Genomic DNA, 7,827 nt, shown 5'->3' with positions numbered 1-7,827 from the left:
TGTTTTACTAAAAAAAAATTCATAATTTTTTTTTAAAAAACATTATAATTGACAATGGTATAAATGAAAAAAAATATTATAGAGACTAAAATCATAACAAAATATATTTATAAAGACAAAAAACATATTTAAACTTAAAAATAATGATATAATCAATTATCGTAAAAACTTCTTTTGATTTCCTTTTTTAATTTTAGTTTTAAATTTGATAATTAGAACATTTTAGTTTTTTAGATGATTTAATATTTTATTTGAGAAATGAATTAAACACTGATTTTAAGTAAAATAACGTATGGATTTATTAAAATAAGAATAAAATAAAATAAGTAATGATGAATTAATTACAAATCAAACTGGGCTGGGCAGTCCTTTATTTTTTTTATTTTTTTTTTCTTCCTCTTATACTTTATGTTTTCTTTCATTTGGTTAATTTTGTGTTTTTAAAACAAAAATAAAGAAAAGAAAATCTAAAAACATTATATAGTATTTTCTTTTTTTTTTTCTTTTGCAGGAAATTGACAAGGATGGTTAAGCCAAATTAAGATAACAAATTTAATCTTTGTATTGTACGTGAACTAAAACTTTAGTTAATTTTTATATATATTCACAAAATATTCAAAAAAGGCAAACAATTTTTGGATGAAAAGAAAAGAAAAATTATAATAGAGGACAAGAAAATATAATTCTTTTAATTCATTCTTATTGATACAATTATTACATATATGAGATTGAGTTTCATTTAATACAATGATTTATGTAAATATAATATAAGAGCTTTGAAGTTTTAGGGTCGGAAATCACACGCTGGAGGGCAACAACATGGACGACAACATGGATATCTAGGACAAGTAATTGGCTCGCAATCTCCAAAAGATGTACAACAAGGTAGTAAATCTTGAGTTCGTACGCTTTTGAGAGTTACCAGCCAAAGCACCTATAATAGCAATGACTAAAACCAATCATTTGAAGAGCATCTTCCACAAAGTGGTCATTACAACTGAGTTGGGTTTACAAAGAAAAACAAAGGAGATATCTTATTGTGAGCCGTATGTTAAGGTGATATGTACTAATTTATAGACAAAGAAACAAACTCTATAAAATCATTTTTAGTAATATTTAAATGTTAATATACAGGATTTAATTAGTACGCATTAATAGTATAAAGATATTTTACATTTACTGACATTTAATCATTAAATTTTTTTTAAAAAAATTATTATTAAAGTTGCACATATGAATGATCATAATATACTGATAATATATAACATTTTACACCGATAAATTATGACAATTAAACTCTAATTATAATTTATAAATTTGTTATATTAGACATTATATTCAAATTGTTGAATCACTTTTAAAACTTTATCATTTTATTTGACTAGATTTTTAAATTATATTTTCTAAGAATAATTTATCTATCTTTTTTTATTTTATCTACTACATATTTATCTATGTCTTAGAATATATTATCATAAGTATGAAATTTATAATTATATAATTAATTTTCAACAAATATTTATTTACCTATTTGAGTGTATCTTTTTAACTTTAAACGACGAGTTCAAAAAATATTTTTAGTATCTCTTTAATTTAAAATGCTTTTCATCTTCCTTCAATTAAAAAAAATTATAAACTATAATTTCTTAAGTATTTTTTACAAGATATTAAACCTCAAAAATTAAATATGTCTAATACGCTTACTTAAATATTTGACTTAATTGCAGTTTTAGTCTCCCTATTTTAACTGAATCACGAAAATAGTTCTCCCATTTTTTTTATCCTCAGTTTTAGTCTCACGAATAAAATTTTAGTCCAAAATTTAATGAAATGTCATTTTTTTGCGCTTATTTAAACCACATCATGCAACAAGATTTCGTTGTGCAACAATTGTATATGAAATATATAATCATAAATGTCATAGGGATTAAAATTGAGATTAAACGTTCAATCGCTAAGGGATTAAGATTGAAAACTCTTTGAAATCGTTAGAAACTTATTGAATGCATTCAATAATTAGGTTTAAATTAGAGCTAAAAGACAAGATTCACAGGGAAACTCACCCATAACATTTTTATTAATTATAAACTTCCATATTTTTATTCTTATTAGTTCGAAAAAGTCTAATCAAATCGAAAATATTTTGTTCAATTTAGTAATTAAAATTTTATTTGATAGTATAACGCAATTATCGAATTCAATCTTCGATTTTACCATTTAATTATTACTTATAATAATTCAGGATACTTTGTTCAATAACTTTCTCCTATTCCAAGTGTTGATCGATTAATTGTTGCCCCTTCCTTCATTTTTTTCAAGAGTTGATCTCTCGTTGAATGTGGTATCCAGTAAATGGCATTGTTTGCTCCTCTTTTTCTGGCACTAAAAAAAAAAAGCAATGGAAAAGAATTAGATTGTGAAAACAAATGTAAAAAAAACATAATATTAAAAAAACTAAATAAGAAATTTCATGGTCGAAAAATTCAAGTCTTTTTTCTAAATCAAAAGTTTTCAATGAAAAAATTGAAGTAGTTATTTTTCAAACCAAAATTTGATGGTCATATGCATAGTAATTTTCTTTGGGCCTCGTCTAGTGGATTCTTTTTGGTGAGATAACATGGTTGATTAAGAAATTAGATAGTGGTGTGTCCCTTGTGTTCTCCTGTTCTCCGATCTAACTTTTTCAATCTACTAATTTTCATTGATGAGTTATCCTCAAATATTCTTTAACTTATCGATCGGTCACATCAAAAACACTTATAGTATATTTTTAACAAGTTTCACTATTAGAGCAAATCATCTTTTGCCAAGCACTTGCAAAAAACAAAAATTAATCTTCTATCAAACACTATTTGTTTAAATGAAAAGGAAAAGTGAAAGAAAAAAACATAAATATTATTAAAAATTCACACTCATAATTTCGAGATTGAATTTAAATCTAAAATATAATATTTAATATTATAATTTCGAAATTTTACTGATTAACCTAAAATACATACTAAAACATTATTAAACCGATTAACCTAAAACACATACTAAAACATTATTAATTATTAAAGTAAACTTTAATTTTGCAAAGTGAAAATGATATTTTCCCGTGAGACAAAAGTTGAAATAGACATGTTGCTTCTTTTATCGTAATTTTGGGTCCTGTGGGGTTCACATTCTTCTACCATAAATATTGAATTAGAGGAACCTGTGTGGTGACACACATGTAGCTAGTTTCCTATATTTTTCTCTTCGATCAGTAGCAAATATGATCTCTTTAAGGCCGTTCCTTCTTTTTCTTCTCACATGCATTCTCATTCATCACACATGTTCCAATAAATATCGCAAGGTACGCAAATATAAACAAATTAAAATACACATACACATAAATATTTTTACTAAAGTTGACATAATTTAATGTCTAATTCTTAGGTTTGCATATGTAACATGAGATGTTATGTATAACTCCATTTCTTTTGAAATATCACTTCAGTACAATTGATTTCGTCAATCACTACGCCAAAAATGACATTTAACAGCGCCCATTTTACAGCGCTTGCTAAACACAAGCGCTGTTGTAATTATATTTTAAAAATAACGGAACCTTTTACAGCGCTTTTGATTCAAAGCGCTGTAAAACAAGCGCTGTAGTAGGTCATATAACGTTTGCGCATCACGTTATAAGGCTTTTATAGCGCTTGTCAAAAAAGCGCTGTAAAAGGAAGCGCTTTCGCGTATCAGTTACAGCGCTTTTTTCACAAGCACTGTAAAACACATGCGCTTTCATTGAATTTAACTACCTATTACAGCGCTTTTTTCACAAGCGCTGTAAAACACATGCGCTTTCATTGAATTTAACTACCTATTACAGCGCTTTTTTCACAAGCGCTGTAAAATACATCTTTCAAATAATTATATACGTTGGAAACCCTCATATCCTCTACATCTTTCAAATAATTATATACGTTGGGAACCCTAATATCCTCTACGTACTGTGCGGCCATCTACGTTGTCTAAGGTATTTTTTACACATGATCTGTTATGTTTTGAAATTGTCAAAAATTGTCAAAAACTCATACCACATGATCTGTTCTGTTTTGAAATTGTCAAAAATTGTCAAAAACTCATACCACATGATCTGTTCTGTTTTGAAATTGTTAGTTGATATTGGTTTCTTTTTGAAACTTGTTGATATGTTTTGAAAGCTTATTATTTTTGTTACTGCATTTATATAGGTGGTATAATATGGATAGGAAATGGATTTCAGCCAATCGATTGTCAAAAGAGTATGAAATTGGAGTGAAGGAGTTTGTTGAGTTTGCAGTGAAGAATGCAAAAGATCCAAATAGAGTAGTTTGTCCTTGTTTAAAATGTTGTTTTGGAAAACGTGTTAGAGAAGATGAATTAGAAGGACATCTAGTATGTAATGGAATTGATCAAAGCTACACATGTTGGATAAGACATGGTGAGAAAAAAAAAGGAAACATTAATTTTGAGAATAGTTCTACATATGCTTCAACTGATTTCGATACAGATACATATGAGCCGGACCGAGTTGATGAGATTGCAAAAGCAGTTGAAGAAGATCTTCGAGATTGTCCTAAAATGTTTGAAAGTTTGTTGAGTGATGCAGAGAAAGAATTATATAATGGTTGTACTAAATTCACAAGACTGTCAGCGATATTAAAGTTGTACAACTTAAAAGCGAGTAATGGATGGTCTGATAAAAGCTTTACGGAATTATTAACACTCATAAAAGATATGTTGCCAGATGATAATGAACTTCCCAGTCGAACCTACGAGGCTAAACGGATTTTGTGTTCTATTGGAATGAGTTACGAAAGGATTCATGCGTGTCCTAACGATTGCATTTTATTTCGAAACGAATATGAACTACTTAAGGCGTGTCCGAAATGCAATGTCTCTCGATATAAGAAGAAAGAATCTACTCCAGCAAAAGTCGTGTGGTATTTTCCTATAATACCAAGATTTAGGCGCATGTATCGCAGTGAAGAAGATTCAAAACACTTGACATGGCATGCAGATGAAAGAATTAGAGATGGAATGTTTCGACACCCTGCAGATTCCCCACAATGGGCAAAAATTGATCACGAGTATCCTGAATTCGGGATAGAGTCAAGAAATCTAAGACTTGCACTTTCTACTGATGGAATGAATCCACATGGTCTTCAAAGCATCTCACATAGCACGTGGCCTGTGATTTTGGTAATATATAACCTACCTCCATGGTTATGTATGAAGCGTAAGTTTATGATGTTGTCTCTGTTAATTTCTGGACCCAAACAACCGGGGAATGATATCGACGTATACTTGACTCCTTTAATTGAAGATTTAAAAATTCTGTGGGAGACAGGTGTGGAAGTTTATGATGGGTATAGGAAAAAGTGTTTCAATTTGAGGGCTATGTTGTTCGGCACAATTAATGATTTTCCAGCATATGGTAATTTATCAGGATATAGCATTAAAGGTCAGTGTGCATGTCCTATATGTGAAGAGAGTACAAATTGGATGCGGTTGAAACATTGTAAGAAGAATGTGTTTCTTGGACATCGTAGATTTTTACCTTATAGTCATCAGTATCGTGGGTGGAGAAATGCATTCAATGGAAAATCAGAGGAAGGTAAAGCTCCTTTAGCACCGACTGGATATCAAATACTTGAAAAAGTACAAGGTTTGACCAATAAATTTGGCAAACCTTTTGCGGGAGAGCTGGTGAAAACTGGGTGGAAGAAAAAGTCAATTTTCTTTGAATTGCCATATTGGAAGTCATTGTATGTAAGACATTTCCTCGATGTGATGCATATTGAAAAAAATGTATTTGAAAGTGTTATTGGTACGTTACTCAATGTTCCAGGAAAGTCTAAAGATGGCGTCAATGCAAGATTGGACTTGGTCGATATGGGAATAAGAAATGAACTGGCTCCAGTAAAGAAAGGAAATCGCACATATCTACCTCCAGCCGCTCATACTCTATCTAGAAAGGAAAAAATTGTTTTATGTAAATTTCTACACGAAGTTAAAGTTCCAGAAGGATACTCTTCGAACATTAAAAATTTGGTTTGTATGAAAGACCTCAAGTTAAAAGGTTTGAAGACCCATGATTGTCATATTATAATGGAGCATTTGCTACCAATAGGTATACGTTCCATTTTACCTGAAAAAGTTCGACTAGCCTTAACTAGATTATGTTTCTTCTTCAGGGAAATTTGTAGTAAAGTGATCGACCCTCAGAAATTACCGACATTGCAGAGGGAAATTGTTGTTACTTTGTGTGAGCTTGAAATGTATTTCCCACCATCGTTTTTTGATATAATGGTTCACCTTACTGTTCATCTGGTTAAGGAGACACAACTTTGTGGGCCAGCTTATATGAGATGGATGTATCCGATAGAACGATATATGAAAATATTAAAAGGGTACGTAAAAAGTAGAAGTCGACCAGAAGGTTGTATTGCTGAACGATACATTGTTGAAGAGGCTGCTGAATTTTGTACTGAATATCTGTCCAATGTTGAATCCATAGGGCTTCCCATGTCTCGTCATTCGGGAAGACTATCAGGAGAAGGGATAACTGGAAGGAGACTACTGACTATATCAAGGACAGAATGGGAGCAGGCACAATTGTATGTTCTGCACAATGATGATGAGGTTCAACCGTATGTTACAATACACATTGATCAGTTATCTCGTTTGAACATGAATAGGAATCAAAATTGGATAACTCGAGAGCACAATCGAAGTTTTGTAACATGGTTAAAAAATCACATAATGTCAAAATTTGATATAGACCCCGGATCAATTTCAAATAGATTGAGGTGGCTAGCAAATGGTCCGAGCTTACATGTCTTTTCTTACACTGGTTATGTTATTAACGGCTACACATTTTATACCAAAGAACAAGATGATCAGACCACTATGCAAAATAGTGGAGTCACTCTCGTAGCTGAAGCGATGCATGTCTCAAGTGCAAAAGACAAAAACCCAATATATGCAAATCTATCATATTTTGGGGTTATCGAGCGCATATGGGAGTTAGACTACACAATGTTTCGTGTTCCCATATTTGGTTGCAAGTGGGTCGATAATAATAATGGCGTTCGGATTGATGAGTCAGGATTCTTGCTTGTCGATTTTAATAGGGTGGGATACAAAGACGAGCCTTTTATTTTAGCGTCGCAAGCTCAACAAGTGTTTTATGTCACTGATCCTTCTAATGATAAATGGTCTGTTGTCCTATCGACCAATAAAATAAGTGATGATAACAATAATGATGAAGATGTTGGTAATGATCTTTTATTTGCAACATCACAACAACCACATGAAATTGATTCAACTGATGATGGTTTATATCTTAGAGATGATCATGATGAGGGAATTTGGATTAATCCATCGTTTCGTATTGTAAATGGACAAACAAATGTGAATGTCACCAGGAAAAGAAGAAGGGCATCTTAATGTATATGTTTAATTGTTTTATATAAGCTATGCATGTAATCTGAACTGTGTTATTGTAAATATGCATGTAATCTGAATTGAGTGTTTTATACTAAGTTCTGATTAATTTATTTTCTGCTTATATTTAGCTTGATTTGAGTGTTTTATACCAAGTTCATGTAACAATGAGTGTTTTATATTTAGCTTGATTTACATGAACTGAACTGAATATAAATTAGTAATTTACATTAACTGAACTGAATAGAGAGATTCTCTTTTGCTCAGTGCATATATATATAGATTCTTCAGAAGTTCTCATTTCTAATAATTCATCATCTCCTAAAGTATTGTGATAAAGACAATGATAACAATATTTTTAAGCCA

The sequence above is a fragment of the Cicer arietinum genome, chromosome 2 (assembly GCF_000331145.2).
Source record: "Cicer arietinum cultivar CDC Frontier isolate Library 1 chromosome 2, Cicar.CDCFrontier_v2.0, whole genome shotgun sequence".
Classification (NCBI taxonomy): Eukaryota; Viridiplantae; Streptophyta; class Magnoliopsida; order Fabales; family Fabaceae; genus Cicer; species Cicer arietinum.
This window is presented reverse-complemented; position numbering follows the sequence as displayed.